Genomic DNA, 8,370 nt, shown 5'->3' on the forward strand with positions numbered 1-8,370 from the left:
GTTAATTTATTTTGCATTTCCCCAACTATTTTGTGAGTAGAACCAAATACTTACTATTTATGTGCTATCTGGATTTTTTCACTGTTGGTATTTTTAGTTGCATTGGTTGGGTTTTCTTCACTGATTTCTTAGAGTTTTATGTATTTTTTCACTCTTTGTCTTTGGTTGACTATGTGAGCAACAAATGTCTTCTATCAAGCTAGCTATTGAATTTTAATTTATATATGGTGTGTAATTTCTTTTTTTTTTTTTTTAAATGTAGACAACAGCTCATGTTTTCTCTTATGGTTTGTAAATCTTTTAAACTCTCGGGTCATTGTGTTAGTCAGCTTTTCATCCCTGTGACCAAAATACCTGACAAAAAAACAACTTCATGGAGGAAAAGTTTATTTTGGCTTATAGTTTCAGAATCTTAATCCATGGCCAGCTCACTCCATTGCTCTAGGCCTCAGGTGAGGCAGAACATAATGATGGAGGAAATCTTCTCTGCTCATGGAAATAGGGAGAGAGAGAGAAAGAAAGGGGGGGGGGGAAGCGGGAGAAAGGGAGAGAGAGGGGAACTAGGGAGAGACTATAATTTCTAAGGATTTGTTCCCAGTTACCTACTTCTAGTCATGCCCCATCTTCCTAGAGTTACCGCCCAATAATCCATTCAAATAATTAATCAATCAAGTAAATTAATCCACTGATTAGATTTTAATTCTCATAGTCTAAACATTCACCTCTAAACATTTCTGTATTATCTATTGTGAGCTTTTGTGGTGGATACCTCATATCTAAACCATAACAGTCATAAAGATTGATTGCTTCATTATCAACTAAAAGTTTCAACATCATGCTTTATATAATTAATGACTTTATAGAATTTACATTTATATGTGATTGATATGAAAATATCATTTTTACTAATAAGGACAATTGTTTTAATACCACTTTTCCAATAGGCCATCTTCTTTCATGTGCTGTTTCAATATGCACAAGGATTTGTTTCTGGATTAGAAAGCTGTTTAGTTGTTTCATAATTATTTTTTTCTAGTCTTGAATCAATATCACACTGTCTTCTTTATGATACATTTTAATATGTGATAAAGTAGGTTTCCTCTTTTTTTTTTCTCTCTCTACTTATAGAAGTTGATTTCCTACTTTTTCAAATTTTTTGACTCTTAGATCTTTCCTCTGAATCTCAGAATTGGTGTGCCAAGTGCCTTGCACATTCTTTATGAATTTTTATTCAAATCTCATTGGATTTTTATTTTGAATTGATCAAAATGGTAATTTAAAAATATTAGATATACTAATTCATAAATAAAATATCAGTCAGATGTCAATGTAGAAAGCAAAACTCTGTAGTATCTAAGCAGAAAGAAATTTGATACAGAAAGTTGATGGTTGTTCTAGCTCCTGGAATAAGTGTTTTTTTTTTTTTTTTTTTTTGATGTGTATGTGTGGTGCTGGGGATTGAACCCAGGGCCTTGTGCATGTGAGGCAGGTTCGCTACCAACCGAGCTATATCCTCATCCTTGTGTGTTGTTTTTTTAGTTTTCAACTTTTGTTAAATTCTTTTTGGTTTTCGGCACTGTCATCAGAGAAATGGGAATGACTAGTATTTTCTTTGTGGCTTATAAGACTGTCAATTTTAACAAGTGAGTTTCAATTTGTGAAAAAACATAATGAATATTTTATGAGAACTTGCAAATATTTGTGAAAAATGTAATGAATATTTTATAAGAACTTGCAAATAATTTGCTTGTTCTAGTTCTTGAGGGTTCTATATAATGTTCTTAAGATCAAACATATAAATTATGTGCTCAAATCTACTATATCTTTACCCATTTATTTTGTTCTTTGCTTGATTGATCAGTTTCCTAGGGCGGGGAGCAGGGGGGAAAGCCTTAAAATGTTACACTATGGTCATGAATTTGCTGGTTTCTCCTTGTGCTGATGCCAATTTTTGCCTCACATATTTGAGATTATGTTGTGAAATGGATTCAAATTTAACCACCCATGATCCCTAAAGTATTGTCCTCTTAATCATTAATTAATGAACTTCTATTATGTTTTCCCCTGTCATTAAGGTCTGTTTTGTGTGATTTTTTTTTAGAGCCACACCAGGTTGGGTGTTCTTGTGTGTGGTTTACAACCCTTTACCTTCACATTTCTATGTAATTATGTAATTAAGTGCACTGTGAACACATATAGCTGAATTTTCCCTAAATTTTTATTTTGAATACTTTCAAATATACAGATAAGTTGAATAAACAATAAAAATCTGGTTACCCTTTCTCTAAATCCATCAGTTCTTCATATGTTGTCATTTATCCTTCTCTTTCTGTCTACATATTATTCACACATTTTTTTTGTCTGAAGTGGTTGAATGTGTTCATTATGCTATTTCACTCCCAAGTAATTCAGCATACATTTCTTAACAGTAAAAACATTCTTCCACTCACATACAATACCATTTTTATAACTAAAAGTTAAAAAATACTACAATATCATCTAAAAATGGCATATCCGATATCCCTAATTATCTCAGAAATGTCCTTTAATAGTTTTCACGTGTTCATGATGCAACTAAGATTTATGCATCATGTGTAGTTGCTATTTCTCTTGAGTTTTAGAATAGTTTCTTTTTTTATCGACTGAAGATTTTTTTCAGATCTTAAAAAATTTTCCACTTTCTCTGTTTGTCTGATTGGTGTCATATGGTGAGTTACAAGTCAAACAGTTCCGCAAAAATGTTTTGGTTGATGTTGTAAACTTCTTCCATCATTTTAGGAAGGCTGCAATGTCAGGTGCACCAGTATTTGTGGAGCTATTGATCTCTTAGTTCAGGTGGTGAACCCCACAGCTTACTATTAAGGGACACTTTCCTGTCCATAAGCAGTAAGTAATCTGTGGAAGACACTTTGAGACCAGGTGAATCTCCGACAACCTTTGTTCCAATGGGTGTAGCCTCCACTGGTGATCCTTGCCCGATTCCATCAATTACTACATTGGGGGTGGAAAGTTGAGTTTTTTTCCCTTTCTTTCTGCCTGAATTGTTTGGCATTCTTACACAAAGAAGGAGATTTTTTTTTCCTTCTTGCCTTCATTTATTTTTCTCCCTTAATTTTTTTTCCTTAATGAGTATTACTTTGGACATGAGGATTTCATTTTAAAGCATTCTGTGATCCATTACTGCCAATGTTCAGTTTCAATCTCATCTTTCTCAGAATTTTGCCAATGGAAACTCTTTCAAGTCCACTCCTGTATCTTTTGACATGACTCAGATAGTCTGTGAGCATCTCTTACTCTCAGTCACAACATGTCTAACGCTTACCTGTAAGTTCCCTGCCTCAGACCTTGAATGGGTTGTTTTTCTGAGAAACTTTGATTAGAGAATGATATGCAGAAGCCAAGATTTATAAATCAAGATCTGCGTGTGTTCATTGAGGACAGAGATCATGGAGGGGGACAGTTCTTCTAGGTTACTATGCCTTGTTTATTTACATTATTATTGTTGTTATTATTATTTGATATAGGTGATTGAACCCAGTGAACTATATCTCTAGCCCCTTTTATTTTATTTTTTTATTTTGAGACAAGGTCTTGCTAATTTGCTAAAGGTGACCTGAAACATGCAATTCTCCTGCCTCAGCTTCCTGAGAAGCTGGGATCACAGGTGTGTGCTACCGAATCTGGCTATTACACCATTTTTTAATGAACAGAGACAGCTACACACAGAGAACAGTTGTATATACATACTTTAATCATTTACTATCTTTTTGATGACTAGTCTACATTGACGAATATATAGCAACTTGTTTTGTCTGTTCACCCTCTGAAGACCATTTGGATTTTTTTCCAGTGTTTTATTAATACAAATAAAACTTTTATCAATACCTGTGCACAAATCTAGGTATAAACAATGCTTTATTTTTCTTTCGGGTGGATACCTACGAATGGAAAGTCTGGATTATATGGTAGGTATATTTTGACTTTTTAAGAAATTGCTAAATAGTTCCAAAATATCTCGACCATTACATTGCTATCATGGATGTATAAGTATTCTAGTTCCTCCACATCCTTGCCAACACTTGTTTTGATAAATCTTTTTATTTTAATCATTCTAATGGGGATATATATATATAGTTATTTTAACGTATATGACCTAAGGACCAATAATATTGAGCATCTTTTCATGTTTTTATTCGCCATTGGTTCTTCAATGAAATGTCTATTTAAATAGTTTCCCCACTTTTATTGCATAGTTTGTTTTGTTATTATTGAAATTTGAGAGTTCATACCCTTACGTTTTTATATGCACAGTTTACTCTAAAATCAATCAATATCTCTTATTTATCTCTTAAACAAAACTCTGACCTTACCATCCCCTATTTAAGGATTATTGCTGTTGGGAATTTTAGCTTCACTTTGTTTTTGTATGCACCCCACCCTTTTTTTCCTTTTTGCTTACTGACTTACCAATCCCATTTCGTAAACCCTCTACTCTTTCATTTTAGAATTCTGGTCAGAAATATTTGGCATCTTCAATGTACCCTCAGCATTACTCTTTCACATTTTCCGTTTCTTTTTATCTCTGCTACTTTGTGGGAAATTTTCTCATTGATAGCTTCTATTCCCTTCTCTCTCTTGAATTTAGGCTAATTATTTTCTCTCTCCAATTTTTTTTTTTGAGAGAGAGAGAGAGAGAGAGAGAGAGTGAGTGAGAGAGAAAGAGAGAATTTTTAATACTAATTTTTAGTTATTGGCAGACACAACCTCTTTGTTTGTACATGGTGCTGAGGATCAAACCCGGGCCGCACGCATGCCAGGCGAGCTACCGCTTGAGCCAAATCCCCAGCCCCTCTCTCTCCAATTTTTAATGACTCTATTTTCCAGTTGTGGAAAGTGTATTTTGTTCTTTTTCAAAGTCATTTATCTTTTTTCTTCAGGTTCTCTTCTTTTATTATAGTTTCTGGACCTTCTTTTATTTGTTCATTAAAAATACATTAAATGATCACTTTTCTATTGTTCTATTATCTGTAGTTCTTTGTTTCTAATCAACAGACTCTTATTTATTTGTTGGGGGGGGGATTGCTGGGGCAGAACCCAGAGACTCACCCATGCTAGTGCTCCATCTCCAGCTGGTTTCCTCAGGTCTTGGTGACTTGCACATTCATCTTCTGTGGGTGTTGTTTTCTCTGTAGTAATTCCATGTGTCCTGATTGTGAAACTGTCCTGTTTTTGATTCTAGCAGGATCCAAGGGGTTCAATGGTTCTGATCCAGATATGATGTTAATGGGACATCCTGTGGCTCCCGAACAGTAACAGGTAAAGTGCAGGTGATGTAGATTTGAATCCCACCTCTGACAAAGACTTACAGTCTAATTTTTCCCGGTGCCATTTTATTTATTTCACCCAAGGCTGTAGAAAGAACATGAGCTTCCTTAAAAGTTCCATGGCCTAGAGGATGGGAGGGTTGGGATTTCATCTGAAGGACAAGGATAGATCTTGGAGGATTCAGGATCTATGAGAGGAACAGATCCATGTATTCTTTCTTTCTTTCTTTCTTTCTTTCTTTCTTTCTTTCTTTCTTTCTTTCTTTCTTTCTTTCTCTTTCCTTCCTTCCTTCCTTCCTTCCTTCCTTCCTTCCTTCCTTCCTTCCTTCCTTCCTTCTTTCCTTCCTTCCTTCTTTCTTCTTCCTTCTTCTCCTTCTTCTTCTTCTTCTTTTTATTTAGTGTTAGAGTTTTTAGTTTTTTTTAGTGTTAAAGTATCAGGGGTGCTTTACCACTGAGGTATATATATGTCCCTGATGCTTTTAATTTTTGTTTTAACACAGAGTCTTGGCAAATTGCCAAGGCTGCTCTTGAACTTGCTGCCCTCCTGCCTCAGCATCCCAAGAGGCTGGGATTTCAAGTGTGCACCATTGTGCCCAGCTTCCTGTCCTCTGTTCATGGGTGAATCATGGACCCTCAACCTGCAACCCCTAGTGCTTCTGTCTGTTTGGATTTATAATAACAGTTCTGTCTCCCCTACCTGTGATGCTGAAGCGGAGCAGACTTTCACCTTGATTACTATAAACCTGTTTAGAGAACAGGCCTTGGCTCTTTGGCAACAATAAGATGACAGCCCGCCCCTTGACCCAACAGAGACACATGAAAAGTCAGTACAAAGCTGCCAGAAAGGAATCAGAAAGTGTTGATTCAGCCTGGCCTCTAGTCCCTTCTCCTAAACCCATCAGCCATTTAAATCACCCTTGTTCTGAGGAGTTCGGTGAATGAGTGAGGCCTAAAGCACTACTTTCCCTGCTGGAAGTTCCTCCATAGGAGGACATGGGGTGGGGAGCAGGGCTCATCCATGCTAAGAATATCTAGTGTGTGTGTATCACTGGGTTTCATTCCCTCTTCCTTTTCTGAAATCTGGAAGGAACTTTTTCTTTTTTTTTTTCAGCTAAGATCTGTATTCAAAACTATTCTGGATATATTTTATCCAGCATTTCTATGTCTTTTTTTTTTTTTTTTTTTTTGGTGGAGGATACAAGGGATTGAATTCAGGGACACTCAACCAATGAGCCACATCCCCAGCCCTTTTTAAAATTTTATTGAAAAATGGGATCTCATTAAGTTGTTTAGCAGCCATTGTTGAGGCTGCCTTTGAAGTTGTGATCCTCCTGCCTCAGCCTCCCCAGCTGTTGGGATTACAGGTGTGTGCCACCATGCGTAGCCAGCATTTCTATGTTTGATGCCAGGGTTTTAGTACATGTGGACAGAAGTTCCTCCAAAGAGTTTCTGCCCCACCACCGCCCCGCTCCTGGAAACTGGCTGGCCTATTAAGGCAAATATTCAAGGACAACAGGCTTTTCTAGATCCTTTCCCAAGTCTTTTCTAAATCTTTCAGACTGCATAAAATACAATCCTAACATTCTTCTGTCCTGTGTTAATAAAATAATATGTGTGTGAATCTCAACATATTCAAATGTATATGTAATTTTATCCTGAGTTTCATGATAACAAACTTTTAAACATATGTAGTAAATGATATTTGCATTCCATGCCTTATTTCTTATATCTTTCATAAAGCCATTTATACTCTTGGCCTTGTTATCATCCATCAATTGCTGTAGGATGATAACACTGTAGCTACATCAGAGTGACACCTTTATAGTGGATTCAAAATGCTTCATAATAAGCTGGACATGGTGGTGCACCCCTGTAATTCCAGAAACTCAGGAGCCTGAGGCAGGAGGATTGCAAATTCAAAGCATTTCTCAGTAAATTAGCGAGGACCTGAAAAATCTAAGTGAAACCTGGTCTCAAAATAAAAAATAAAATGGGCTGGGGATGTGGCTTAGTGGTTAAACACCCCTGGGTTCAATCCATGGTACCAAAAAGATAGCTTTATAGCCAATGGTTTTTGATACAATTGCTTTTTAAAGCAATATATTTCATTTAAATAACATATAGTTTTTACAAATAAGAGAAAACTTGGAAGTCATTATAAAAACAGTAAGAAAGTATGTCTCTAATCTTTTGGGTATTTAGTCTAGGAAAATACCACTTCCCTTCTTCCACCCCTCTACAAGAAAACATAAATGACACTCAATTGAGCAGTAACTTATCTGTGTCGAAGCAGCCTGTCAAATGTGATCTTGTTTCCCTTCGTGTAAATTGTTATAAACCGAATTTCCCATTAACTTTCTTTCAAGTACAGAAACAATAACATTTCAATACAGCAATGTAAAAAAAGTGGAAGATTTCATTGAACATTTGCTATGACAGGCACGGTACAAATACATTCTGCGTCCAGTAACCTCAATGCTAGCTGGTAGTACAATTCTTGACCCATTTTTGAGATTAGGAAACCTGGTTTCTAGAATGTGTTGGCACTCGTGTGACTGTTACATCATTTTGATGTTTAAGCCACCTACTGTATTCCAAGCCAGGTAGAACCTTTTGATGGGTAATATAGTAATACCCAAGGGACTTCAAAGCAACAAAAGATCTTTGAGATGCACGAAGATCTAAATTATGCAAGCTGCAGAAATCTTGGGTGAATGCCATGAAGCCTTTCAGATCAAGTTTTACCCTTTGGGTTGGCAAGTAACCTTGTACATCCACTGTGGATTAGATTTCTTAACTGTTTTGTGCCACGAATTCTTTTTTGGCTTTTTGTTGAATCCCATGGATCCCTTCTTGGAATAATGCTTTAAAATGCAAAACAGAAAAGAGAAGTAATATTGTAATACGGTTTAGCATCTGACCCCTAAGATTTTTAAGCATTTCAGGTCTGCCTTTCTTGCTTCCCAAGTCTACCAGAGGGACTTTTTCGGTGTTCTTCAAAGAGGTTAGGGACCCCCCACGCAGGTTTGGAGGATATGGCAGAAGA

This window comes from Callospermophilus lateralis, chromosome 11 (assembly GCF_048772815.1).
Source record: "Callospermophilus lateralis isolate mCalLat2 chromosome 11, mCalLat2.hap1, whole genome shotgun sequence".
Taxonomy (NCBI): Eukaryota; Metazoa; Chordata; class Mammalia; order Rodentia; family Sciuridae; genus Callospermophilus; species Callospermophilus lateralis.